The sequence below is a fragment of the Aegilops tauschii genome, chromosome 7 (assembly GCF_002575655.3).
Source record: "Aegilops tauschii subsp. strangulata cultivar AL8/78 chromosome 7, Aet v6.0, whole genome shotgun sequence".
Taxonomy (NCBI): Eukaryota; Viridiplantae; Streptophyta; class Magnoliopsida; order Poales; family Poaceae; genus Aegilops; species Aegilops tauschii.
Window position 1 is genome coordinate 555872833 of NC_053041.3, and position 25060 is coordinate 555897892.

At 45.7% G+C, this 25060-nt stretch overlaps 1 non-coding gene across 1 annotated transcript; it reads right to left on the reverse strand.

Annotated features, from left to right (window-relative positions):
* Nucleotides 1–10950: 10950 nt before the first annotated feature.
* TRNAW-CCA (transfer RNA tryptophan (anticodon CCA)) lies at nucleotides 10951–11024 on the reverse strand. The gene has a single exon. It is a non-coding gene; the product is annotated as a tRNA-Trp (tRNA).
* Nucleotides 11025–25060: the final 14036 nt, after the last annotated feature.

Genomic DNA, 25060 nt, shown 5'->3' on the forward strand with positions numbered 1-25060 from the left:
GGATGTCGTGAACGGTGGGAGGTCAAATTTCTTTCTGTTCAATCCTGGAACTTATTCTTTTCCGATCGACCTATCAACAGTAGCGACCTCGATCCACTCTCATTTAAATGATGGGATTGGGCCATACCAACCGTCACTTAGTCTTAATAAAATATTGCTTCATATCTTCAAGGATTGGGAGGAGGTGGCGTAAAAAGGAAGGAAAAAGGAATTCGAAATCCGTCCCTTACCTCGGGAAGAAAGAAAGATCGGGCGGGGAAAACGGGGTTCGAACCCGCGACTTCTGGCGTGACAGACCAGCACTCTAACCAACTGAGCTATATCCCATTTTTTTATCCTCTGCCCCAAGGAAAATCAAAGAAGAAGAAAGCCCTGGTATTCTCTACTTGAATTCAGGAAGAAAAAAGAAGCTAATAGAAGAAGAAGGCTCAAGTGCCAGTCAGCCAGAGGAAACAAGTATGGTGTTCATCCTCATCGATAGGCTCGTCCTTTGCTTCTGCATTATTCTGAGCTTAAGGCGGACAGGTGGGTTCTCGGCTTCAAAACTACAGGTTTTAGCCCTCCGTTTGCTGGTCGCCAAAGATGAGAGCTTCGCCTTTGGAAGCGCCAGTAGCGTAGGGCGACCGGGCCAGCCGAGCCCTTTTCCATTGAAGTAGGGAAGGGGGTGATTGATCTTTTTTTGAATCAGGCCTTACTGACCAAGTGGTGGTATACGGGGGAGACTACTTTGAAGTCCAGGCTGAACAAACTACTTCTCCTGCTACCAAAATAGAGAAATAAGGAAATAAGATGGGGAAAAGGCGTCACAGGAAGGAATGATCCAATAAATCCGGATAGCCAAGAAAAGACACTTCTATCGATCGGTCTCCGCCCTCCCATACCTCCTAAAACAACGGTAGTTTGCTTCTTTATCTGACCAGTGTGAAGCATTAGCCATCCAGGGAATGAAACTATGCGACTACCTGCGGATCTCCTGCTTGAAGAAGCAAGGAATTTCAATTACTCAGCCATTGAATAAAATAAACTAGATACCCATGTTTCCAATATTTACTTCTCTTTACTTGCAGGACCTGAGGGTTTTAGCACGCACTAGCTGTACTGTAGTATGATCTGGTATCAACTGCTATCTCTCCTTGCTATTATAGTTTAGTATAGGTCGCCTCAAACTCAAACAAAAATGGGTGCACAGTTCTACTGCGTCTTATCGAATAGTGCTTCCTCTCTTGAGGACAGACTGTGACGGTAAAGCAACAACATCAACTCGCAATGGCCCTCGTGCCATGAGACATGGATTTTAGTCGACGTAGATTGGATCGAAAAGAGTTCCCTCGGGACCCATCCTCTTCTCCTTTGCTTGTGTGACTATCATGAGAAGAATTCCATTCCAAGAAGTCAAATAAGAAGAAAAGCTATGGCACAAATGATAGAATCTAGATTTGATAGATCAACATATTCCTCTTTCTATCAAGCTAGTCAACTGGCACCAGAAATATACATACCAACTCTTCTTTCTCCCCCGGGGCTTTCTGATTTGAAGTTGCTGGAAAAGGACCTCTGTGATCGGTTGATCATTAGTCGTTTTTAAGGTAAGTAGGCAGGGGTGTCTTGATCGAATCAAAAAAGAGAGAAGACGAGTTCTTCTTTCTTTTATCACTTAGGAGTCGTGCGAGATGAAAGTCTCATGCTCCTAATCTCTATTCCTTCCTCCTTGGCGTCAGATAACTCCAATAAAGCATGATTGAAGTAGATATAAAACGTGTCGAAGAGTTAAATGATGGCTGTTTAAAGGTGTCTACCATAGTTTGTTTGGACAATGTCCTTAGTAATCAGGTATGTGACCTTCTTATAACCCACGACATCGGTGTAGTGCCCACTAGATATCATTGGCAAGTTATAGAAGTCTTTCTCTCTTTCTTCAGTTCTATCCAAGCTCGGTTTTGTCTGAATCTTTGTGGAAGAAGAAGCGGTTCGCCAGCCGCTACATCCAGGGAGAAAGCAGAAACCAGAAACGAGTGGAGGTTCGATCTCTCACCCAAAGCAATTGGGGCTGTGAATCACTTGAATCAGTTAAAGGAGACGAGGCTTCTGGCCTAGCCAGAGGGGCTGTAGAGGAGACTTTTGACTGCGGGAGAGGCAGGTCTCGGCCATTCCACACGCTGCCTAGCAGAGACATGGTTATCTGAAGTGGATTCTCTCTTTTGTAGTAGATGCCAAACCTGCTGCTCAGTGCGCGGGCTGATGGTGCGCAATATCGGTCAGCCAGAGACCACCGGTTACTGGATCTAGTCCTTCGCGAAAAGTCAGAAATTCTGCTTATTTGGACCAATTTAAAGTGAAAAAAGGGGTTTGTGGTTTTTGTTGTTCCCGCGAAGCGAAGATCATTCGCTTGGCGAATGAAGTGGATCAACCTCTTTTTGGCTCGGGCCAAACACTTTTTCTCGCTGGTAGAGCTTTCTAAAAAAAGCGATGCGAGAGGTTCTACCTCAACAACAGGATCTGCAAATGGATTTTCAACTAACAACCTCTGCTTCAATTTGTGATCATGTACACCATCTTTGTCAATATCTGCAATTACCTGTAGAAAGAATGTGAAAAACAACTCAAGGTCATTTACAGAACGAACAGCAATAAATCCGGATAGCCAAGAAAAGACACTTCTATCGATCGGATTGCCGATCTGCCAGTGTTGTTTGACTGATTTTTTTTCATCTCAAAACCATTGATGCTGACCTGTCACTGCTCAAGTGATTTTCCTGCACGGCTTCCTGGATTATCCCTGTGTTTGCTGTTTCCAGATCCTGCCTTCTTGTCCTTTGCGCTCAAGTCTATGGCCAGTACTGCCCGGGGCAATATTAGCAGGTTTCTGAGGGTTCCATCGCCTCTTGGTTGGTTTTTCTCCGCATGGAAGTGATTTGAAACTGACGTTTCTTTAGAATTCAATTAAGAATAAGAACATAGACCGGCTTCTAGAAAAAGAGGCATGCCCTCTTCTCTATCTGTAGATTGGTCTCTGGTTTGATGGTTGTACGTGCTAAAAATCCGGTACATTCCGTTTTGTTTCCCATCCTAGTCACACTAGAGAAAAGCAAGGACAAGTAGCTAGTTGACTAACGCTCTCATCTCTTTGCTCGAGATGATGTGATCTGATCGACCAGTCTAGAATCTGTAACCAATTGGATCGCGCCTAGTAGCCACATATCAGCTGCGCTCAATATGCAGGATTTCCGTTGGATCAGATCTTTCACTTTGACGTCGGTCATTGAGGAATACTTAGGCTTAGAGGGTGGTCCCCCTTTCTCGCGTAAACAAGGAATAGAAGAAGCTGTTCCACTCGTAGCTCTTCTTCTTTTTTTAAAGCTTAACTCACATTTCGGGAGCGGATGCTGCTCGAGCTAAATTTCGAGCACCCTGTTCATTTAGCCTCTTAATCGATGGAAAGAAAATAGAGGTCTGCAGCAAACAAGAGCAAGCGACAAAAAGTGGACTAAGTCTTAAGAGAGATAAGCCGGTCTTTATACACTGGCCCTACTTCGAATTCAGTCAGTGGCCAGATGCATTGTAAGCAATTCCAGTCCCAGCTGCTAAGGTGGCGTTGGTTTTTCCAACGAAACGAAGAAGTTTTGCCCAGGGCATAGTCTGGTTATCTGTTTTGTGCCTCATCGGGCACCCAAGGGTTTATCTTATGAATGGTGCGATCCGGCTGAAGCTAAACCAGTATCAGTTGATGGCGAGCATAGTAGAGGCGGCTTTCGAGTAAAAAATAACTTATAGAAGCACTTGAGCGTGGTTTCAGCCTATAGCCGGAGGGAAGAAGTGGATGTTATCGTAAACTCTGCAGCAAATACCACTTTTGCACCTACGGTAGAGATCGGAGGTATTTGGCCCCCAAAAGGGATTGGGGTTTTAGATCCTTGGGAAATCCCTCTTCTTAATACCCCTATTCTCCCTTCATCCGGAGCTGCCGCGTTTCTTTTGTAAAAGAATTCGATGCCACTGCGAAAAACCGAGTCAAGAAAGAGGTAAGGGCCGGGTCAGAGGCGGAACAGACATTCAAGGCAACATCCTCGCTCAGTTTCAACTGGTGGTTACTTAAGTTTATTTTCTCTGCCGGATTGCGTTTCAAATTCATAGCCGCAATAGAGCAATTATGCCTTAAGCCCAAAACTCTTCCTTCCCAGGACCGGAATGATTATCCCCGCCCGATGGGTCTACATTCATCCCTGAATGTCGTCGGGTACTCTTCACTTCCCCGCCATTCTTGTAACCGTCACCTGTAATCCGCGCAGGTGTATCCGCAAGAAATTCGATCTTCTAGCCAACTTCTAGCCAGGTGGATAAGGATGGAATCTGGTATCCAAGAAGAAAAAATCGTATAAAAATCAAGCAAGAAAACTAAAGAAAGCGTTAGCGCATTGGACTCGAAATCCAAATTGTGCTACCAAAAAGTGGCGGAATGCTCTAGAAACCAATTCACTTGAGTGAGACACAAAGTCATTATCGACTCAAGTAACAACTATTTCGATTTTGTTCACTGGAAGAGATAGATAGGAGAAGCGAATGCCAGATGCGCGGTGTGCCAATCAATCCAATTTCGTGAGATCGAGTCAAGATAAGAAGGAAAAATTCTTTGGAGGAAAGTCGCCTACAAGTCCTGTTATCGTTCTTAATTCGATAGCCACGGGACAGCCGTTTTCTCGCCTCTCAGCCTTTCTTATACCTGCACACCCACCAAGGATCCCATTAGTTCAGAACTCAGTCGACTGCTTCGATTCGTAGTTTTCGAATCTATCAAGTTTCTCCAGATCAGGAGGCCAGCCGATAAGTCATCGAAGGGTTTGTTTGAATAATGGACTGGTAACCATTACTCATTTGAAAGTTTCCCACGGTGATCTAATATCTTTTAAAGAAAATGACGCGAGAACCCGCGGTTTTGAAATAAGGAGATCTTTCTACGCGAATAAGCAGAAGTGAGCCCAGTAGAACAGATCAGGAAAGAGTTTACTAAGCTATCGCGGTCTGTGGAAGAGAAGTATCGATCTAGAGGATTGCCCCCCCAGACTGACCTAGTTGTCCTTGACTTGCTTCGGTTGCTTTTCTGTAAAATTCTCAGACGCTATAGCTGTGTAAAAACAGTACTCGATTTCTCACTAGAGCCGGAATTCTTTATTAGAACATCGGCAGGCAAAGCCCGAAGGAAGGCTGCTATCCCCTCGGCCTTCTTCCTTTTTCTTACTATGGGCCAAATTGCGGAGGAAAGCAGAATCACTGTTTTTCGTAGAACTCACTTTTGCTACTGGAGAGTACCTTCCACCAAGTCAGAGCTGAATAAGGGCATATCTGCAAAGGAGAGAGAAAAGGAGATACCAAGTAATGTGACATGTCGATACACACAAGAAAGCGCCATCCATCCCTCGAACTGAGTGAGGTGACACCTTTTTTACTATTTCGATGTCAGAGGTTTTAAGAGAACAACCTTTTGGGGATACCAATTCCACCCATTCGCAACAAATCTCCATCAAAATGAGTCATTTCATAATTGAATAAAAACGAGGAGCCGAAGATTCTAGGGGGCTACAGCTGCGCTTTTGCAGCACTGAACATGGTTCCGGGTACTCAAGCGCTGCCCACTTCTACTAAGGCTGAGCTTAATAGGAGCAAGAGACTTGGTGGGCAAGCGGCACGGGGAATTTCTTTCTTCACTCCTATGTATCACCTGCTTATTCAAAAGGAACACCGAGTGGAATCAAAGAAACTAGCGGACTGATCACTAAATAGATACAAATAGGTGCAAATTCCGACATCACCAAAGCCCACTTCGTTCTCCCGCTCTCCTCGCGGCGCTCCTTGCTCGCGGACATCCAAATCTAGCTATCTTAGCTAAGAAGTGGCATTCAAATCTACAGGTTTTTCTTCTTTAGCCTTTTCACCCAGCGTTGTCATTATTGACAGAGCGGACAGTCAGCTAAGAATACTGGAAGAGAACTCTCTAGCCCTGCACTTAAACTAGACTAGAAATCCGAAAAAACACTAGTTTTGGCCCATAGCGAAATAGAGTTTTTCTTCTCCGCGGACTCCGTAAGCTGCAAGGATTGCTGAAACGGGGTGCTGTTAGCCAGTGTGTGCAAAGCCACTGGGCTACCAAGAAGTTGGATTCAGTTCAGTCCCGTTTTCAAGATCCGGTTCAGTGTTTGGGGATGGCTCTACCGAAGTACAAGGACTAAACTGGTCGACTCCACCGCAGGGTGCGAGATGTTGAGCTTCCTCGACGCCTACTCTGGGTCCCAAACCCAACTCGGCACTTTTAGACCTGGCCTGGATCCCTCCCTTCTCCGACAATATATGCAACCTTAAAGAAAAGAGACCACTAGCGCTCAAGCTGCTCCATTAGACCCGAAGCTTTCTTCTTATCCCTTTTGTCTGGCGGGGTGCGGCTTGCGGATGGCTCCGACCGAAACCCATCTTTTCCATCGGCGTCCTGACGTCCCTGAGCTACTGAGGAAGAACGGACTTAAGGAAGCTGACTCTCGTTCTTTGGCCCAACCAACCGCAGACCGAAAATCCAAAAAGCTAAAGGCGTCTCACTCGTCTCTCATTCGCTCGATGCTTAAGTACCGGTTTGCTTCTACGTCTACGGTTGAACTTGAAGCCCGTGTCTTCGACATGAAAAGACGATGTCCTAACCTCTGGACGAAAGGGGACTTGACGTCATCCCCACCTTCCTCCAGTATCTCACTGGCAGTCCCGATTTTATTAGCCAGCTGTGGGATAGAGATCTGCGGTAAACGAGCGATAGCCTCTAAAGAGTGCCGAAATAGGCTTCTGGATGAGTGCTATTGGCGTAGTTGGCCTGGCTCTGAACCTACGTGCCTATGACTTCGTTTCCCAGGAAATCCGTGCAGCGAAAGATCCTGCATTTTAGACTTTCTACTGGCGATCATGCGTGACTGGCGGAGCGCCTATCGCCCTGGCACGGCACTCTAAAATGCATGTTGGGTTGGGCCAGCAAGAAGATTTCGACTAGGGAGACGAAGAATGGAATTGAAGAAGGCAGGTCCATTACCGTCCGGCTCCCGACCGAAACTAACGGAGTCATCCCAACTCTCGGATCGGATGGGATCGTCCTGAGCAGGCGGGGCGTCCTGAGCAGGTGGGGGTCCAGAATCAATTCCAAAGTCCAGTGCCAACTTCATGATCAAAATCAACTATCACCTTCTCGGGACTCGACCTGTACGGCTATATCCGACCAATTATCCAAGGCGCGGTCCACCTCTTTCTATGCTTCAATTTAGTGTGCCCTCGTGGCAGCTATATCCGCGAGGATTCCAAGTGTTCTAATTCATCTCGTTACAGACCCACATCAATTGGTTTAACCAGAAACAGAGGATAGGATTCGAAAAGTCAACCGGAAACCGAGCCCTAACCTTTAATTGAGTTCCCCAGAAACACATTCCCTTTCAAGTTGAGCTGAGACGTATCCGGCACCTTTACTTGGTCCAGTGCTGCCTCCGGCACTTCTTTCTCTTTCTTGTGCGAACAAACTAGAACCTGCCAGCCACCACAGGCAAAAGTCCTTCCACGGCAAGAGAAGGGTGACCGGAACAAGAAAAGGAAGCTAGTCGTTGGAGGGAAGACAAGGCTCGTTCCGTGCGACATTCGGGGTATAGGTCTAACCACCTCAACTCCCCGTTTCTGGCATGCTGTAGTTCTTTTAGTCTCTCGGCGACGGGAATGGGAGATGACCGGTAAGCCAGATGCTTCGTGAACCACCGGTACATTTCGTGGATCACTATAGAATCTTCTAGAAGCAGGTTCTCCGGGCACGGCTGAGTAATTCAAATTCCCTGCTTCTTCAAGCAGGAGATCCCGAGTACCGGGCGAAGCTGTGTTTGCTCTCCCAAATCGAGATCAAAGTCTTGCTTGACAGCGTGAGGAACTTTGAATGCTCCGTACCATCCCATCTCGGTAGAGGGGACAGAGCAGCTCAGCGGGCTAATCAGTGACCTCATCTACCCAAAGACTTTATTTCTACTTTTTAGAAGTTCGGCCCGGTTTTTCATTAAAAAATCAAAAAGGGGGGGGAGGGATTGACCTTTCTAACGCATATTCTGTCGTACCGGCATGGCCCCACTGATTTGTTTTCGTGGGGGCTGCTGGCCCCTTCGCGTCGACAAGGAAACTGTGGATGACAATGGGTTTAGAATTAGAATAAAATGAAGAGTCTATCAAACAAATAGAGGAAAGGGCAGAAAGGGGGCTCTCTCCAATCATTTCGAAGAGCAGAGATCTCGTAAAGGAAAAATTAGCTAGCTCAGCAGGTTTGGACCCGGGTGAATCAGTTCAGTGAAGGAAGGGATCGGGGAAGAGTCGAGTACAAGAGGAAGGGGGAAGTGTCTCCATTTACACTCATAGAACCCGGAAAAAAGAATATACCATCGTTTAAGGACCAAGGATGCGATGTGAGAAGCGCATCCTGGCTCCCGGGACTCTTTCATAGAATTCCAACAATTTCTCCCGCTCCTCAAAAGCCCAAAGGAACGGAGTTGCTCCACCCCAGGCAGAGTTTGTGAGCCGTGTAATAGGTGACCATTTCGCGCGGTTCGGGGGGCACTTGAATAAGCCGCCGGCACCCGGCTGCGTCTTTACCCCTATCCAATTTTTCGGCCAACGCGGTTAGTATAAGTCGATCGGCTGCCGCCGGTTGAGTGATAGGCCTACCTAAATGCTCCCGGCCTTTTCTTTGGGCTTCCAATTGCTCGGAAATTCTCAGCTATATGGGGGACTTTGATGGTGAGCAAAAAGAATTGATCAAGAAATTGGTAAACTTTCACAATCTGCAGCTGTACGCTGAGAAGGAAGGGGCAGCAGACCCGACCGTTGCTCGTACTCGGTTTTCTATGGAAGGTCCCGAGTCAGCTAAAAAACTAGAAAATCAACAGCGATCCAAAACTAACCATTGGAACCTCATGGGCTACCGAGTTAGGAGATTCATTTTATTTATTACTTTTACTTTTTTACTAAGTTATTCTAAAAGATAAGAGCTAACCGACCGCTAGATGGAGAGTAAGCAAGCTACCTTGCTTGCATTGCATTCGTTAAACGGTAGCTTCCGTGCCCTTCCTGCCTGCTTCAATTGATGTGAATGAAGTGGCGGTCCGAATCCACTCTGACTAAAGACGGTTCTGGCATGCTTCGAACACAACTGAGAGTTCACTACTGGTCAAGTACACCAATTCCGCTCATGTTAAACTTACTGGAAAAAAACTCTAGTAAAATGGTAGTGAGCCGTACCGACTAGCTCCTAGCAAGGGCTTCAAGATCCCGTATCCAAAGATACTGGTAATTAGAGCTTCAAGTGTTCGGTTCTACTCTCCGTTTTATTCATAGTAAGGGAATCCAGACAACCCAACCTAAGTCACCTATTGCGCCTAACCTAAGTATAGTGCCAGTGGTCGGCGAGGAGAAGTGATGCTGACCTCAATGAACCAGACCTCGAGAATTCGTTCATCCCTTCGCTCCGAGGATTGGTCCTTTTTCTGAAGAGAGAGAAGATCAGTAGAGCAGTCCGGCAGCTGTTCGGGGGTCAGCTTTCAAACAGATTATTATCGAAATGAATGGATTTTATCGCCTTAAGGAAGAGAAAAGGTTTGTGCTTTCGCCAGAAATTGACTACCCCCGATACATTCTTTAGAGTCGACCAAAGGACTCGTTGGTTTGGACATAGTTTCTTGGTTCCTGTGTTTCTGTTTTGCTCTCCCTCCAATGAAGAAAGTGCAATTGAAACAATCAAGAACGGAAAAATAATTAGACTCCCTCGTCAATTGTTTGGATTGGAATTAGGCTCCTCTCCCGCACTGCTCAAGTGTGCGACTCCGTATGAGGACCTCCTTCCCTTTTGCTCTGCCCACTCTCCGTTCAGAATGAATAGCCCACTTGTTTCGGGCAAGAATGAATGGGACTGACCGACTCGAGTTACCGAGCGACCTCCACTCTTCGACTCGAGCTTTCGCTTCTGCTTTTCTCTTGTTTTGATTTATTAAAGCTCTGCCAGCTTCTTGTAGACTGGCAGTCTCCGAGAGGAACCTTGTCTAAGGTGGCTATTTGAGCGATTTAAGTATCGCGGTTGTCTTGAGCTCTGGATTGATGGACGGAAACCCGGGGCTGGGTTCGATTTCAACTCTTCTTGGCATATCCCCCCTGATTTGATGACCTGGCTAAAACACCTATTACTTCTTTTCTGGAATTGCTGCCGAAAGCCTGTTTGCAGCATCCATAGCAATACGTGTTAGTACTCGATTTCTTTGACGAAGATCAGACGGCCCAGAGCCGGAGCGATCATTCAAGCAAGTTACTCAGCTTGAGTTTTTCAGTCAATCAATAGATTGTGCAGTTTCTTAGTCTACCCGCTACTATAAAAAGAACTCTTTTGTTTTGAGACTTGCTAGCCGCTATGGTTTGCGGGAAAACTCTTCTCTCTCTGGTCTCACTTCGAGTCCTTCTAGAAGTAAATAAAGGAAATGCTTATTCCAGCCACTAGAATCAGTCAATGAAAAAGCAAGCAAGGAGATGTCCAGATAGAAAGTCTTCGGTCATACTGGAAGCTGATCGCCAACCGTGCTTTCTACCAACTCCGCCAACCCCAAACTGGAATATTGATTGGTTCTGAAAGGTAAAAGGACTGGAAATCCTAAAAAAGCGCCCTTTGACTCGAAATCAAATTTGTGCTAGTGGTTCGAATCCACAACAGAACAATCAGGAAGAGAGTCTTGTTGTCAATGAAAGCAATTTTTCTTATTCAATCACTTCCATTATCTTTCTATTGCTACAAATCGACAACGAAACCAAAGGGACGCTTGGAAAGAAGGGAACACACGGCTCTTATCTGGTTCTCCCTTGATTCCGTGTGAAATCCATCCTAAAAAGCACGAGTTGGATCGGCGTAAAGAAAAGAATCACGCTCTGTAGGATTTGAACCTACGACATTGGGTTTTGGAGACACACGTTCTACCGAACTGAACTAAGAGCGCTTTCCTGAAGCTACCGATCCGGGATCTCACTCAAATCCAAACCTAGAACTTTTGTATTTATTGCTTCTCCTTCCACTTGCCTAAAGTCTCTTTTCTTCATCTATGAGCATCCTACCTGCAGTGGAGGAGCTTGCTCAAGAACCGAGAGCCGGCCAGGGACTGGACGGAGCTTTATGATTTCCATTGTCATTCTTCCCTCTCCTCTCTGATTGCTTTTCATCGTCTCTTTGCGTTTACCCTATTTTCGTGACCTCGGCCTACTCGCGAGATGTTAGCCTTCAGCCTGATTACATAAAGCATAGTACTTCTGATCGATTTGAATATTCCATTCTTACCCTCTGGAGTCTGTTTTACGGTGAACACCCATTTGCATCCAACTGCTCTTTTTCCTGCTGGGAGTGGAAGAAGATCCCCCGGTCGCCTTTCTATGAAGGCGAGCAGCCCAACCCCCTTGTTGAAATTTGGATATTAAAGAAGCCGTATTTCGCAATAGCAGCTCCGAGAAGCTGGGCTTAGGGTGCGCCTCCTGCGGTCGTTTCAGTGACTCAATTGGCTGGTTTCCCTCAGCTCCACATTCCCAGTATTTGAGGAAGAAGTAGAATCTTAGTCCTTTCGAATTTCTAAGTTTGGAATTTGTCGTCACTAGGTTGTTCATAGCTCTTGCTTAGCTTAATGGATCACCCAACTGTATTCATGAAACGAGTCACTTAAGCCCTAGTAAAAGGCTACTCTTTGAATCCCCTCTTTAAGGCATATAAAATTAGTACTCTTCCTGAGTTTCGGGAACTTTGTGGGATCCTTGGTAGAGCCATTTGGAGCGGAGGGTAATCGGTTTATGACAAAGACTGTGCTTTCAAACACGACACCACAAGAAAACAATTTAGAAGAACTACTTTTAGGCAGCAGCATCTGGACAACAGGCTTAAAAGCTTCCAGAAAAATGATAGCACAGACAGCCGAAACAATTTTCCAAATATTTCTTTAACTTGACCTTTTTGCTTCAGAATGAGAATCTTCGACAGAGATCGTTCCTTCAGTTTAGCAATTCATGCACGTTACTAGATGAAAAGTAAAAAATAAAGCAATGATGGTTTTTATCAAAGTCACTTTACAACCGGTTTAGCAACTTCTTCATGCCCCTACGAACGAATATTTGGAGTTTGACAACTGGTTGACACCGGGCAATGAATTGTAGCAGGGCTTGGTCTCGAAAGGTATAGATACCACCAAAATCTTGGAAAGAAGAAGGAATGTCGACCTACCGCTCCGTGGGCTTTGAACCTTGCTTTTTTGTAAAATTCTCAGACGCTATAGCTGTGCAGGACAAATAACTACTAGGTTTGTGCCAGAAAAGCGTCTTTCGTGACGGGGAAAGAGTGGAAAAAGAAAGAGATTTAGCCATTGTGGGTAGAAGCTAGTCGCCAAAAGCGAAGCAGCGATCTTCCGGGCCGGAAAGGTTCTATTTTTCTGACGCGTAAGCTACCGCAAAATGAATGAAGGAAAAAGGCGGAAGTGAAAAGAAAAAGATATGATGCTTAGACCGTTCAGACAGGGTGATGGATTAAATATCGCGAATATAGTGGAAAAAACTCTAGAACATTCCTTTGAAGGTCTCCTCTTGAACTGAGAAATCAAAGTCGCGATCAGATAGGTATCTATCCGGACCACGCATCTGGAAAGCGCCGGTTCGATTCCGGCTCGTGACATGAAGAAGAAGTCCCAAACAGGGATCAGATGAGTTTGCACACCCTCGTTTTGTGTTGCTGAGACATGCGCCTAAGGAGAAATTGTTTTGGAAATGGCAGCTTCGGGTTGACAGGTGACTGGAAAGTCCTGCCCACTCGGAGGAGGGAACCTCCAAGGCGGCATACATTTTTCTCACCAAATCACAAAATAGCGGCCAAGTCGGGCAAGAGGCCACCACAGGCCCTCTCCGGGATCCGGCAGGGGGAGCGGTACGACTATTTTAGGTTAGAGGAAGGTTGAAGAGAGAATAGCTAAAATAGTCAGTCGGGTAGGCAAGTGCGGGTGGCTGTGGTCAAAGTGAATATGTCTTGTTTCGGTTAGCAGTTTCAGCTGGATAGAATAGTTAGCCAACATGAATTCCTGCTTATTGTCCTTCCTACCCATAAGTGAGAGCAAAAAGGGGAGATCCGCTGCTTACTGCTCACGGAAACATCCGACCTTATGGTACTTAGCAACCTAAACCTGAGAGCTTCCTTCTCTTCTCTCAAAGCCAACTCTGCTTTTAGGAAATTTTGACAATTCTCTTTCACTTTCATTTGGATTTCGAGTCCAATGCGCTAATGCTTTCTTTAGTTTTCTTGCTTGATTTTTATATGATTTTTTGAGCAACTAGCGCGAAAGCCGTTGCCGCTTCTGGCTAAGCATCTTTCGGCGGAGGTAAGGAGGCGACTAGTCGCTTCTGGCGAAGCTTTGTTTCACTTCTCCTATCCAATCCGGCAACAACTTGCTCACAAGGGTGCAACCACTAAATTTGTAACGAACCTATCGAAACTCGTGTTTTTATTAACCAACAACACATGCACTTTGTTAGACCAGCAAAAAAAAGAGCTTCGCTCGGTTGGCCCTCCTAGGCTTCTGCCTACTTTCTCTTCTCTTAAGTCTACAACAAGTGGTGGTAATAGAATAGGGCGGCTTGCTTTGACCAACACTCCACTTTTGATGAGCCAAAGTAGCAAATTTCTTCTTCCTGGGAGGGGCGGACTCTACGTTGGTAGATTTCTTGTCCTTTGCATTCGAGGAATGGGATCTGCCTTGTGGAAACAAAAGCTATTTGTTCGAGTCAAGCAAGCAGACAGTCAGCTAAGAATACTGGAAGAGAACTCTCTAGCCCTGCACTTAAACTAGACTAGAAATCCGAAAAAACATCCGTATGAGGACCTCTTTCCCTTTTGCTCTGCCCACTCTCCGTTCACATGGTTATCAAAGCGGAGGAAGGGCGGGCAACAGGTACCACGAGCCCCGATGAAGCTTAGGATCCGATAGAAACACGGGGTCAACTAAGGAAAAAAATGGGAACCTTTGCATGACGCGCCTTCCTCAGGATGTGCGCTCTCTTTTCAGGATTGGATCTCTTTCTTTTTCTATTGGTTAAGGAATGCTAATAATGAAATAACTGATAGAGCTGCTAATGGATTTCATGTCCCTCTTGATCTCCATTCTCATTGGACCTTCTCAGGTTGATTTGTGTGCCACTCATCATCAGACAGTGAAACGTCCGGTCTAGCCCTTAGCTGAGGGATCTTCACTCCTGTCCTGCCATCCATATAGGTTCGCAAGAGAAAAAGAGGGGGGGTACCTTGTCTGTCGATCGAAGAAGGCAACAAACAAGTGGAAGCAACCGATGCTTTGGTCATTCTACTCCTTGATGCCAGTCTGTGCTTGCTGTCATGCTGGCAAAAGCGGGGGTTTCGGCCAAAAGGCTCTTGAGATTTCTGGAAAAGAATCGTGAATGTTTAGTTGAGTGTGGGATCGGAACGGTTTCTGTTTGTTTGGCTTGTCTCGTGCACCACCTGAATTGAATCATAGTAATAACCAGTCAGAAATTAGAATGGAGAAGTAGACACATAAGAGGAGGTGACCCAATTCTGGATCATCTTCTGGAATCGTATAACTGTCAAAAGTGAGTTTGTTCAGTCTACCGAAGATAGGAATAAGTCAAGGCTGTTTCTTTCTTTTTAGTGCCTTCCGTTTAACCCAACTCAAGCTTAGGATTTTGGAAACTTTTGTTTAGAAAGTGGTGTCACGACCGTGGGGATCAAATGGATGGTTCAGGAAAGTCTAGTGAAGCGGCACGTTCTTTCTTGGATGCCTGAAGTTTGTGTTCGCATTTCATCAAAGGAAAAGTGGGCTGTACCCACATGAAGAAAGAAGCCAAGTCCGATTCAATAATTACCTTTCTTTTGTCTCTATCTTTGGACTGGCAAACAGATCACAATTACAGGTACCTGGGAGCATACCGATGGAATGAACAAAAGCCCTTTTGAAAGCGCTTTTAAAGCCCCTGACTCTCAAAAAGAGCTGGAGGTTTTGCCTCAACTCATTCCATGAAAAGCTTTGAACGCTGGAAAGAGAAATACAATCTCCGCCCCAAAATAGAAACAGAAAAGAAATTTAGGAATAGTGAGGGTGCGACGGAACGAAGCTCAGGCCACGAATTCTGGAATCTAAGAGCGGGTGGTGAAGTTGGGCACTCTCGAAACCTCTGTTATGACTTATTTTATCCTACCTGCCCTTTACCGCATCGATGGATTCAATTTCAGTGGATAGAGCTCAACCTGTTGCCAAGAACCTGCTTCTAGAAGATTCTATAGTGATCCACTGGAATCGGCCTCGGGTGACGCCTCCCTAGTCGTCGAGACTAGACAGATTCATGGCCTCCTGGTTGAACATTGTCCCAAAAACAACGGTCACACCCTTGCCAAAAGTGTGAACATTACTTTTCGGTGTACCAAGTTACGGATTGGTACAAGGTAGAACTTTCGGCTATGCACCTTAGGGGGAGAGCTGAAAGCGCTAGCGCGGCTTGCTTCGCTTTTCGACGCGGGGCTCGCTGCTGTCTTTTTAGCTTCAAAACTACAGGGCGTGCGTTATGGGGCTGTTTCGGCACCAAAAAAAGTGTCACTATGCTAAACACATCGAATATCCGTCTCTTATAATTTCATTCACACTTTGAAATTGAGCTCGTCAGTGATCTTTTCCAAGTACGTACAATTACAGCTTGTCTTACTTCTGTCTGATCTTTCTAGAGGCATTTTGGGCATGCTATTCTGGGACTGAGGAATGCCTTTCTATGGTGGACCCTGAGGTCGGACTCTTGCTGCTTGATTCCGAACTTCTACTTCTAGATAGGTCTAATAGATAGACGGCTAATAGATAGACGGGGGTCCCACTAGTCCTGTATTGCGGTTTGCTTCCGCTTTCCTCGCAGAGTTGGTTAAAATACGAATACGAATTACGCCTACGAGCCTACGCAATGGCATGTTTCGGAAGCAATCCCCTTTCCTAGTGGTTGAGTCATGATCAGAAATATTGCGTTGCGTCTTCCATGAAGTTCGGGAGACCCCTCACGTGCCGCTGCACGTGAGACTCGCCTTTGTACACTTTGCGCACCGCTTTTGGAACAACTTGATGAATTTAGTAGATCTTCCTCTTCCATTCTTTTCGGCTGGGCAACATGACTGATGGGAATGTTCGCTACCCTGAATATGGGGCCAGAAATTGCAGAGGAGCAGGATCCGAAGCGGTGGCTGAAGTCTGGCTTGTCATTGGAAAAGGTAGCAAAGAATATCGTATTAAGATGTTGGTAGTACAAAGCAAGCTACTTCGTCTGTTCACTCAATTGGCTTTTTTCAGCCTACGTCTTCTCTCTTCCAGAACCTCACAATCATCAGTGTTTCCCCGATCCACCAGCTACGTTCGCACACTTCCAAATAGTAAATGCTGCATTCCCACTGTCTGAGGAAAAGGTGAAGAATTGCAATTTATTGAGCTTGTAAGGCCCGTTGAAGTCCCCGAGAAAGGGTATAAATAGGGCTATAAGTAGGCCGTTTGCTATTGCAATGAGGGCTTCAGAAACCATCCGAGATCTTCTGGAAACAAGAAATGTTGCATCAAAGGGGAAGGAACGTTGTTGTTTGCGAGGTCTCGATCATTTACATCGACCCACTTCTCATTCCATTTGTGGGATCCCCAGATGGGGAATGGGCCAAGCCGATCCGTTGTTGGCTCTGAAAGTGCATTTGCTAGTTCGAAAGAAGCTGAATCCGGGTGTAAATGGGATTCAAAATGAAGAAGATGTATGATAAAGAGCTGGCATTAAGTCATGCAACGCGCTCAGGCTTTATAAGAGGAAAGACTCTCGCCAGTAAAGATTCTCGCTCCCTAAAAGGTTGCCGATACCATACCTCTATTGAACCCTACTAGATCCAATTGTTTAAGTGTTTAGTCGAGAGGAACCACATTGACACTGTCGTTAGGGAATGACAAATAATAGTCGGCGAGAGCCGGAGGAAGCTCTCAAATGGATTTGCTGGTCTATGATGACCAAGTAGAATCATCCGTTCCACATAGGTGATTTTTATAGAAGCATAGGCGCAAGCTCTTCTCAAAAGAATTTCGTTTATAGGATTAATAAAAGGAGAATAAAGAGAGAGTTCTCACCTCAATATCGACAACAATGACCTGGCAAGTGAAGTAAAGTAAAAGCAAAGTAGAGCCCGGTTGATGTCAAACGTTTTCAATTCGAGATAAGAAAGTGGAGAATGCACTCTTCCCTTTTTTTTACATTTTAAACTCATGTTCATGGTCTATTTTATTCCTTGTTTATTACTCCGCTATGGCCCGAACTGTTTGGCAGATTCCCACGCGTTACGCACCCGTTCGCCACTTTGTTCTCAATACGATCCTATCTTACCATTCTTCTATCCTTCTTCATCACGGGACACATCCCCTGGATAAGCCTCACGGCCGGGAGGTCTTCTTAATAGAAGGGACATTTGGCGATAAGCTTGTGCCTTTCTAGCTTTCTTTAGTACAATCTTTTTGCGAGAGCAACCCCGGGTTCGTTCCTAAGACTACACTCACAGCTTTCTCTGTTCATGTGACGAATGAGATTGACGTCCCAAACCAACACAGGTTCAAGACTAAGTGCAGAACCAAAAATGCCGTGGATAGAAAAGTGAGTGCTTCCTCAAGCTTCATGAAGGAAGGGTAGAGCTGCGAAAGAAGCCCACGGAGCGGAGCGGTTATTTTTCCTGACTAGCAAGTGGACAGGCTCAGATGGCGTAGCTGATGTGTCATGCCACTCATTTCACTCTCAAGCTCTCTAAGAAGAGAGAATCCGATTCAAGATGTTTCGAATTCAGCCTTTCCTTCATGTTCGTGCTTTATGTCAGTTCGTACTCACTGAGCATAAGAACATTGAAAGCAGGCGGACTATCAGCAGCATTGCTTTTTGAAAGCTCCGCAGGGCCAATTTTGCGTACTTGCTCAGCGTGCCCCCCTTTCGTCGAGTGCCCCGCCCGGTTCACAGGGCTGTTGGCCTACCAACCAAGCACTTGCCCGCTGCTCCTGCCGCCTGCCAAGTGGGCTACCGTTGGTGTTAAAGGGAGAACTGCGAGGAGCCAGCCCTAGTGACCGAGATGCGAGGGAAAAACTTTTGTTTCACATTTCCGGAAAGACCACCTATTTGTTTGTTTACCAGGTTCAACACGAAATCATTGTGGGTGATAGGCAGAGCTAAACCTCAATTTCACTTGCAGTGCTTTGAAGAAGGCCTGCCACATGTTACTTGTGAATATCCAGTTTCTATCAGACCTCAAAGAAAGAAGGTGGTGGGGGCTTCGAAGAGTGAATAAGTTCGGGCTTGACCCTATCTTCTCTCTTGGTCGGGTCGGAGTCTTTCTTCTTTTTCTCAAGGACCTGTAAGAAGAAGCAAATCCCTTTCTTGAATGGCCGAGGAAGAGGCGGCACTGAACAGAACAAGATCCCCCTGATAGATACTTTACTTTAAGGATCTGGCACCTTCGCTAGACGGAGAGTAAGCGACTTCTATAGCTAAACAATTGTGTTAGGAATAAGAAAGCGATGTCGGCGGAAGAAATACGATGGTCTGGAGGCCCGGCAATAACAATAGCAGACAGGTCAGTTGACCGTAGTCCCTATTTTATTGGGCATAGTCCCCCTTACCTACTCCCGAGAGTAGAAAATCAACATTTATGTCGTTCTTAATAAGAAAGAGATGCTCGGGTAGCAAAGTTGGCTACCATTAGGTATTGTTTGAGCCTTTGTTATTCCATTCCCAGTGGAACGTCAACCTGTTTAACAACAATTTTCTAAGAAACTTGCTCTGTTTGTTCACTCTGATCTGAGCCCTCATCCCTGAATGTCAGTAGCTGTTTCTTCTTCGACGAGCTCGACTCAGATATATCTTCCGCCCGGGTGGCCGACGCCGCCCTTCCTCACTTGCCTGAATGGAATGAATATCTCCTTCGTCTAGTCGAGAAGGGAAAAAGCTTTTCTTTTCCTTGTGCAGTACCTCCTAACAAGATTGATCTGTTTGGATCTTGGTCTCTTTTTCATCTCGTGCCAGATGTAACAAAAGATTAGTCCTTTTTCCTTCTCGCAAACCACGGGAGCGCCCAACGCCCAGAAGAGCAAAGCTCGTTTTCAAAACAGGGTCAAGCAGCGCATTAAAAAGGGCTGGCCCGTTAAAAGGACGGCCAGACAGACTAAAAGGGGCTTTTGGATACGAAGAATGTTTTCACGTCTTGCTTTGGGTGGTATGCTTCCTCACTGTTGCTATTCCTCAAGTTTTTTTAGCGCAAAAGAAAAGCCGATTCCAAATTTTCTATTTCCCGGCAAGTCTATGAGCGGCTCGCGTCATTCCAACAACCGATGGGGAGCACCTCAGTATACGATCGCGCGCAGTAACTGGGAGTCCTATTACACCTAAGGCCAACTTCCATTCACCAAACCCAGGTTCATCTCGTGAAGGCGGATTAGCAAGGGAATGAATCTAATGAAGCTGTTCCTCCGCTAGTGGAATTATCGTGGAGTACCGCTGCAGGCTATTCAATGACCGGGGACACCTGGCACTGACTCATTCCTGTCTTCTTCAAAACCGAAACGGATAGGTTGTCTTAAAGATCAAGAAAGAAAAAAATCCTTGAAAGAAAAACCAAACAAGACCAGATGTTCCCTATTGTTATCGGGATAACGTGGGTTCCGACCTGGAATCTGGACCCCCAATTAGAGTGTGTTTAAAGAGATTGGAGGAACTCTTCGAAACGAAACGTTCATCTACGATCTTTCTTAAAAAAAGATAGGACTGTACGACAGTTCTCGTTAGAAGGGAGATATGAGCGTGGCGGTATCTTTTGATAGAAGCCCACATGCCCACATCCGGGGTTGAAGAAGGGACGCATATCAAATAAATGCGATCTAGATCCCTTTAACAGATTAGCAGCATCTTGACCAGCCAGCTGAGTAGGTTTGGCTATTCCTTTCTATTGAAAAGGAGTCAGCTGTCTGCGCGAGTCACCTTCCGTCGATAAGAGCTCTTGGGAGTCATCAGCCTGTTATCCCCGGCGTACCTTTGATCCGTTGAGCAGGAATGCAAGTGAATGAATCCAATCCCATCCCCTTTAAAATCGGTTCCATGACCATAGATCGAACCTATCCCATTTTGACATTACGATGGTTAGCTCCTTTGGCAAACTCCTTGCAAATCTGTTTTTGCCGGGCACAATAGACATATCTGCTCTAGCGAAGAAAGGCGAAGAATGGCTTTGTTCAAGCCCAAGTCAAAATCTATCTCTGACCTTCTAAAGGCTGCCCTCTCTCGGCTGGATTTTGGTCCAGCCTACTGCGTCGCTTAGACTTTACTTTTTCCCCCCTCTGCCCTTTCAAAAGTGGTTACTCCCGATCCGAAGCACAGTCAGTGCCCCCGATTATTCTATTCCTGAAAGAAGGATCATGGCGCCCCGGAAGCATTCCATCCAGCAGCAGCATCTTGCTGCTGCAAGTTGATCAGATTGGAATTTGATCCTACGCAGATAATCTTGAGCAGTCTGGGATCCTTTCTTGATCGTTTGGAGGTTTCCTAAAAACGTTATCATTGATAGTGGGGGATCTCTAGGAGGGAGGGTTATTTCTAGAAAAAACAAATGGATCGAAACACTCCTGGGGACGCCTGACCAACTTGAGATGCTCTTGTAGAAAGAACTCTATTTTGATCTAATCACCGGAACAGCAGCTTTAGAGTTTTTTTCCAGTAAGTTTAACATGAGCGGAATTGGTGTACTTGACCAGTAGTGAACTCTCAGTTGTGTTCGATAGTCGGTTACGAGTTCCCATATCTTACGTAACCTTACCTTTTCTTCTTTACTTCGATCAAGAAACTAGATTCTCAATAGAGTTACTTACTACGAAAAAGCTACGTGTCCGGTGCACGGAAAACTGCCTTCGGTCTCCCAACCTCATTTTAACCTCCATCTTGCTCTTGTGGCTCCTCCTCGACTATCTCAGGTTGCTCTCGTGGTTCTTCATCCAACTCCTTTTGTCCGTAACAGGTCCAAAACTCAAGACTTTGCGCACCCACCATTCACTAAATTAAGGAAGAGAAGCGGGTTGTGAAGCCCCTACTCTTCCTACTAATAAGATAAGGCAATCCAATCCTGATTCAAGATCATGTTGTCTCAACATAGCAATGCGTGTTATGGCAACCTGGCTGTAGTCGAAAAAAAGATCGAAACAGGGATAAAACGTAGGATAACCCAGATCACTCGGACTAGCTGAACTCTCCAGAACAAACACAACCTTGATGGTTTGACTAACGTTTTGGCACATTAGACTAACCTAAGACAAGTGCTTCTGCTCAGTCCAAAAGAACAATCTGAGTGAGGATAAGGTGGTTTATGTTAGGGTCCGAGAAATATGTTCTCCAAGCATTTCTCGTATCGTTTTTCATGGATTAGCATCTCGAGGTTCACGTTCGAGTGTTTGCTCGTCGTTTAGGCCGGTGAGTTACATTTTTTAGGAAAAATACAAGCTGCGGAAATGCTCGCTTCTAAAAGGCTTAAAGGCTCTGATCAAGGCAATGAACATTTTGCACTTGGAAACTAATAAGAAAGGAATTCACCTGTTGTAGGGAATGCCTCAACGCATGTGTCTACCCACTCTTTTGTGTAATATGCTGGAACCCGCATGCTGAGGAGTTGCAACTTAGAAGACTTAATTATGGGGTGGTTACTCTGATTCCTAAAACTAAAGTCGGTTGGGGGCTCTGCCGCCCTGCCTTTCGATCGAGGGGGCAGCCCGTGCGCTAATTGGGCTTCGAGGTGGCTATACGGAGGATTTGATAGAACTAAAACTTCGTTTGGAGTCGCAGGACTCCAGACAGATAAATGCTATTCTGGAAACATGGAAGGACATCTTTTATCGGGAGACATAGCCTGGTGGTTTCTGATCGAGATTCCTAATCAATAGGGCGAAGATACTCTTTTTTGCTGGATTTGAACTTGCTTAAAAAGAAAGGACTCAGCTTCCCAAAATACGGATACGTAAGGGTTGTGTAGTATTTAGCTTACAAGGATTGACTCGACGGGAATAGTTTACCGACTGGGCCACCTGTAAATTCTTTAGTTAAAACAGGCTTAGCAACCTCTTGGGGAAATTACCGATATATCTGTTGAAGGCGATCCCACCGATCCTATTTATTAAGTTGCAATGGCGAGTATCTTTGGACCCCAAAGAGTTGTATAAGTTGGAAAATGGAGATTTGCCTGTGGCATTGGCGACATCTCCGGCATAAATGCAAGGAGGATGTATAGCTGATATAGGATCTTGTGGAACTGGATTTGATTCTGCAAGCGGTTCGCCCCCTGGTATGTGCCGCTTTCCTAATCAAAAGATAGGAGAGCACCCCTTCTCCCGAAGTTACGGGGTCATTTTGCCGAGTTCAACTCTCTTGCTCCTATTAAGCTCAGCCTTAGTAGAAGTGGGCAGCGGCACTGGGTGGACAGTCTATCCGCCCTTAAGTGGTATTACCAGCCATTCTGGAGGAGCAGTTGATTTAGCAATTTTAGTTTGCTTCCGCTTTCCTCGCAGAGTTGGTTCTAGCTTTCACCGAAGGATCTCGATCGATGCTCGCCATCAAAAGATATGGGTCTAGCTGCTGCCCTAGTAATCTGTCTCGCCCGAATGAATTAGTTGGTACTAGAAATGTTAGAAATAGTAAACGAAAGGAGTAATAAGAAGTGAAAAGGACAGAGACCCGTTGCTCCAAAAGCCCTGTCCTGTGCCGGATCTAGCTGACAAACCAACAACTGACTCGGCCCTCCCCGAGAGGCCCCTACCCTACGCGGGCTTACTAACGATGGCCAAGCATGCAGTCATTCCCGTTCTATTTGATAGGGGAAGCAAGCTAGTCAAAGAAGAAGGAAGCATGGGTATAGGTAAGTCTAGACATATCATTCTGTTTTCTTTTTATATTCAATTTATAGTTAACTCCAAATTGGTTCGTTCCATAGAGATAATACTTGGAAAAGGAAGCTCTGCTAAAAGCAAAATCGCGCAACAAAGGGAAAAATCATCAATAATCTGATCTTGCTCTGAATCATCTACGGAACAACGAGTTTAGAAGGCACATTCTTGAAAGAGCAGGAGTGAAAAGAAATCAGCTCATCCACCGCTAACTAACATAAGTGAGAGCAAGGCCGAAGTAGAGCATAGAGCTTAGAAGTAGGATCTGGTAATTGGTTCTGCTCAGCAGATGCAAAAAAACTCGTATAGAAATACAGGTTTTGCTTCCGCATAAGAAAGGTCGCTACAAAGCTGGCTCACAGCAGTTCTCAGAGATGCAAGAATAACTACTTTCTTCTGCTAGGCGTTTCTTTGTTGCCAGCTGACTCATCCTCGATGGGTTCACACCTGTTGATTCCGGTCAAAGAAGCACCACCACGAACGCTACCGCGCGTGCGCCTGCAGTGCGGTAAGGCACCACCCTGTTGTGCCAGCAGCTTAATGTCAAATGAGACTTTCTCCTCACCAAATTGAAGCGTGAGCTTAGCATCTTTCACATCGATGACAGCCCCTGCAGTAGCTAGAAAAGGTCTTCGACTCGACGCCTCCTCATTTGCTCCCATTCCCATATTAATAAAAGAATTAGGGAAATGCGAGGGAAAAGAATGCCAAAAGCATTTAGAGATTTGAATGGGATTCATTCTGGCTCAGATGAAGTTTAGCCCTGCTAAATGAGCTAGAGCCTGGGGGTCTTGAATCTCTGGCGGGAGAGTGATCAGAAAGGAGGAGCCGACGAAGCACGAACTAAAAAGCCTCGACTGCTCTAAGAATGATCTGGGCTAGCCGGGCACATCACATCAAAGTTAGGTCATTTGTCAAAAACATGGCAAATAGCTCAGTTGGTTTGGTAAGGGAGCTATTCTTTCTCTTCGCCTTTAGAGAGAAATCCGTGTCCGCCCCAGCAAGAAAACGTATGCACGTGTACGGAAGCGCAACGGCTTTCGCGCTCATCCCTTGCTTCAAAACTACAGGTTTTAGCCCTCCATCTGGGTTTGATAACTGGTACAAACAAGTTCAAAGCTAGTGAGAGCATAAAGAACGGTAGATTCCATTCAACTGGTAGGTCAAGCCCTTACCCATAACACTTATTCAAAATGGATCCAAGCAGATAAGATGCTCACGGCCTATCCTGAGCACAACGGAGATATTTCTTGATCCACCCATCCGAACAAGTAGGGTCAATAGTTCAGCATTTAGGCCGTAATATTTAGCAAAAAACGAATCTGAAACCCAACAAGTGCTCTCCGAACCAAGCTAGGTAGTCTCCTATCACTAGGCTCACCTTCGGCAGTAAAAGTGAAAGATTTCTGTATCAGCAGTTTGTTTCCCCATTTGCTCAAAGAACGCATAAACCCTTATGTGCGAAATTATAGAAGATCCCCTTTAAGATCAAACAATTCCATCGAATTGAGTATGACTGTATGTGTGATAGCGATTTTATAAAGCCAAGGCCTGACATCCATTGTGGGGATCATCTTTTATCGGGAGACATGGCCTGGTGGTTTCTGATCGAGATTCCTAATCAATAGGGCGAAGAGCTCAGTTCAAGAGGAGACCTCCCTACATCCGCGGGCAGGCCGGCCGGCCGGCCAGCCGACACAAAATCCAATTCGAGTTTTCAATACGGAGCCTTAAATCGTTCTTCGAATTACGCTAGTGGAGACAAATTCCTTCCGGCTAATGAAGATACTACCCCAGTCTTCCCATTCATTCCCAGTGGTTTGAGGCATCGAATGGCGAACCCCGACCAAAGGGAGTGCATTCCTTTTCATTCTCCTAAGTAGTTAGTGAAACTTCCAGCTGGACTGACTGGATTTAGAGCTTAATGCTCCTATCTTTGAACAAAGTTCACGTGGATGCTGCTTTCTGTCTCGGATACTGGAATTGGCGCAACTGGAGCAATTATCCGAGATGCGGCGGTTCAAGTG